Source organism: Mastomys coucha, chromosome X (assembly GCF_008632895.1).
Source record: "Mastomys coucha isolate ucsf_1 chromosome X, UCSF_Mcou_1, whole genome shotgun sequence".
Classification (NCBI taxonomy): Eukaryota; Metazoa; Chordata; class Mammalia; order Rodentia; family Muridae; genus Mastomys; species Mastomys coucha.
Genome location: NC_045030.1, coordinates 128389159 through 128393591, shown reverse-complemented (window position 1 = coordinate 128393591; position 4433 = coordinate 128389159).

Sequence of the window (4433 nt, the reverse complement as noted above, 5' to 3'; positions counted from 1 at the left end):
GGAGAATAGTTGAAAGCATTTAGAAAGAAAATGCACAAGTTTATAGAACACATATTAAGACAATGAAAGGCTCCAGTCAGGTCCTATTAAGACTTTTCAGTATTCTCAAAGCTGACATGAGGAATGATTAGAAGTAAACACAGTTGTATATGAAGTAAAATGCATGAATACATGAAGTCAAAGAATTCGATTTTTCATTTGGGGAAGTGGTATCTGGCAGGTACAAGCCTACTAGGTCAGTTCTATGCATAAATGAACAACCAAATAGGTCTGTCTGAAGCATAAGTGCAGTGCATACATTAAAGACTGAGCACAATGATCTGATGCAGCAGAGGCTGTGGATCAACACATAAAACTGACTGATAGGTGGACATAGCAATGGGTGAGGAATTAATATTTATTTCTATACACAGTAGCACAATTACTATTTTCACTTTAAAAAAAAACTTGCATAGGAATCACAAACTAAGAAGATAACATTTAATGTTTTATAAAGACTCATATCCATGGAAACCTAAACCACAAAATTAATCAAGACATGAATCAAGAACATTTGCATTAGATCTACAGGATTAAAAATGCTGTAGAATGTGTAGCAAATTCTGCTTGCTGAAGATGAAAGAACTTTCAACTACAGTTGTCAGACCCTTATTTTGACAGAACCTAATGTTTAATATTACTTTCTACCCTTAGAGAGTAGACAGCTTAGAAATATTACATTTCTTCAATTGACCTTTTTATTCTTTTATAGCCTAAAATTTATTAAATTAGAAGTAAATCCATCACTGAGTATTTTCTTATTTTAGTATCATTAGCCTAAATCCTCTTCATTCTCAAGTGTGAATTTTATTATAACTTAAATGCTAATGCATACAGTGTCAAATAATGCAACATAAGAAAGATAATTCTATTTACCTCATTTCAAAGTGCATATGTCTTATGTTAGGAATTATGCATTTACTCCATGGCTCTTTCTGTGCAAGAACTTATTCAAAATAGGAAGAATTATACATGCATTATTTTACATCTGATCACAAACTTATAATTAAAGATCTATATTCAAAACAGAAGTTTAATTAGTAGTTGTGTACCATACACAAGTATATGCCTTTCTCACCATCAGTTTCTCACCATCAGTTCAACAATTTTCAAAACCAAATTGTTGTTTGAATTGTTAAGCAGTTCACAGAAACTAAAAGGAACTTAAACATATAGCAGTACAATCAAAGTTGTTAAGTATGTAGATCATTGTCTGTGAACAGACATGACAAAGAACTGACGACCTTTCTACCAAAACAAACAATAACAAAGAATTCCTCGTTAGCGTTAGAGATATGGATGAGTGGTGCACAGGTTGTTCTTTTAGAGACCCAAATTCTGTTCAAAGTACTCCCATGCTGGTTTACAACCATCCCCAAATACAGTTCCAGGAGATATGATGCCATATTCTGGCTTTCATGGGTATCAGGAAAGCACATGGTACACAGAAACACATGCAATCACACGCACTACACATGAAAATAGATCTTTGCAAATTACCGCCTGCTGGAATCATTATATCTACTAGAAAGAGAGAAAGTTTAGAATGCATCACAGGGGCTGGAGAGATGGCTCAGTGGATAAGAGCACTGGCTGCTCTTCCAGAGGTTCAAATCCCAGCAATCACATGGTGGCTCACAACCATTTGTAATGGAATCTGATGCCCTTTTCTAGTGTATCTGAAGAAAGCTACAGTGTACTCATATACACAAATAAAATTGAGTACCAAATGGAATTTCTGCTGTGAGAATACATTGAATACATTTTTTAATGGCAATTTCCTTTGAGGTAGGCTGATTTCTATATTATCATATTTTGTGTTTTCCATATTAAATATCTGTCCATGATGCTCAGCACTTCATAGTTTTTCATCCCCCACCTATGAACTACATGTTGCTTAAATTTATTAACAAATGTGTATTAATAAAAAAAAGAAGCCAGAACAGCTGGTTTGACACAGTTTCATCAAAATTGTGACTGCTGTCATTATGTCTTTCACTTTTAGGTTTTGGTTCCTGCCTGTTGTTTTCATGGGGCCTTTCTGCATTATGAATCATTCTATGTCAATTCTCAAGAAAATTCTTCCTGCATGTCCTTAGGAAAGTCCTAAATTACTATCCCTTCTGCTTTTAGGGAAATAGCTTATTCTGGCCCTTTGGAAAGTCTTCCTTATGCCCCAGAGATTGGAATAAGCACAGATAAGCACTAAGAGTCTAGGAATTCCTTTATGAGGCTAAGCAAACGCAAATGGTATATAATTGGACCAGCATAAACTCGAGATAATTGACAAATTCCTACTGGTCATGAGAATTGGTAAAATATTCAAGGCCTCTTTTAACAATACACTTTGAGTTCTCTGAAAATGTAGTTTAAAGATAGGCAGTTATATAGAGTACATCCCTAGAGGAATAGAACTCAGTAAATAAGATGGATAGATTAAATAACTTTTCCAAAATATAGCATAGATGATGATGATGAAATGATACAGCAAAAGGAGTTAGGCAGTAGTATTTGCTATTAATAAAAAGATTGGTTCAGATACTTTGTTTGTGTGGAGTGCTTTAAAACTGTAGCCTAAAAGCAGGTTGTCATATAATGTGTTTGCTTTGAACTGGAATCACAGGGTTGATAAGGAAAATAAAATCTATTCTATTTCTACATTTTAATTGTGACTGAACTTGTAAAGCCTGACACATAATGAGAAATCAAAATATGCCCAGGGACAAAATAATATAATCTGTACTTCCTGGATAATCATTAATCTCTCTTTGTTCTGTGAAACTTGTATCAACAAAGAAGCAACCCGATTCCTAGTCAGTCAGATCTGAAAGATTCTCGTGACCACTGCACCTGACATACTCCACCCTGTAGAACTCATCTCCTCTCAGTCCCTCCTACCAACGGCCAGCGCAGGCCCTAGGCAAACTGCTGCTATAACATGTGAACACGGTCATGACAAAAGTGAGCTAACAGAAATACAAAATGGCGACAACAACAAAATGAGCATATATTAATGCAACTCTCTAAATAAGCTTAGATAACATTTTTATCCTCATTCTGAGTACAACATAAAAGAGGATCTTACAGAGTATCAATTAGGTAGTAGGAAAAGTGAGTTGGTGAGACAGACAATTTCAAAACCTGCTTTACTTCTCTAACAAAATCTGATTTGACAAATGGTATTTGTTTCTCTTTTTACCTTCTGTTGATATACAAGAATTAGAAACAAAACAAGTGAATTTCACTAATATTGATTCTAATATATGTTGCTGTCTTTAACACAAGAACGCAAACTAATTCATATTACTTAATTTAGTGTTTTGAGACTCTTAACCAAAAGTATCTCTATTGAGACTACGTTTGTCTCCAATTTAAAAGATCATCCTGTGTCTGCTCTCCCAGTACATATCATATGCAGGAACACCACACTGGAGTGTGTCAAATTTTTATTATGCAAAACAATTAGAAAATTAAAAAAATAAAATTATGCTCAAAAATAAACACAAAATAGGAGAGATGAGGTATAAATGATGCCCTATATCTAGAGAAAGATCAATAACGTATCAAAGTCTTCTAAAAACATAGGAACCTAAAAAAAGACTCATAAAGTTAAAAGCAGTTGAACTTACAATCTATAGTCACTAATAACCAGTATCCTCATAATTTATGTATGCCATACAAAGTGTAAACAATTAGAAACATGTAAAACTTGGATTTTTAGACCCATAAGATGAAAATGAGAAAATAAATTACAAATAAATGTTATAATATTCTAAAAAAACAAAAAAGGTAATAAATGTGGAATAAGTTCAATCAACAGAGTGAAATAGGTTTAAAATGAAAATAATTTTTTAAATTATGGTGAAAGAAACAGAAAAGGTCACAAGAAAACCCATATTAATGAACTGGGTGAATCAATACTGTTTTTTAAATTTAATGAAAATATAGTAACATCATTCACCTTCCTTCCTCTCCTCCATCCAAACTTTCCCAGGTCTCTCTGCCCCTGGTCCATCTCGAACTAGTTGCCTCTTTTACAATTGTTTTAATTGTTACTGTTACATATATATGTGAATCAAGATGCATTTGCAATGCATTTAGTGTATTTGTGTGTATATCAGTTTAGGTCAGACCACTTGGTACTGGATAACCATATAGGGGGTTCACTCCACTAATTTTCCATTTTCTCCTGTTCTTCAGGTTGTTTTTACACAGTAAAACCCAGTCACTTAGTAGAAGAGGAGCTTTAACTTGGTCGGCTGTAGTGGATCAGACAATTATCCTGCATTCCTGTAGAAACTCTTGAAAAATAATCCTTAGAGTAGTGTAAGCCAATTTGGTTACAGAGTAAAACTGAGAGATTGTCTGGAAGGTGAAAAAGAGGGAGATGAGTA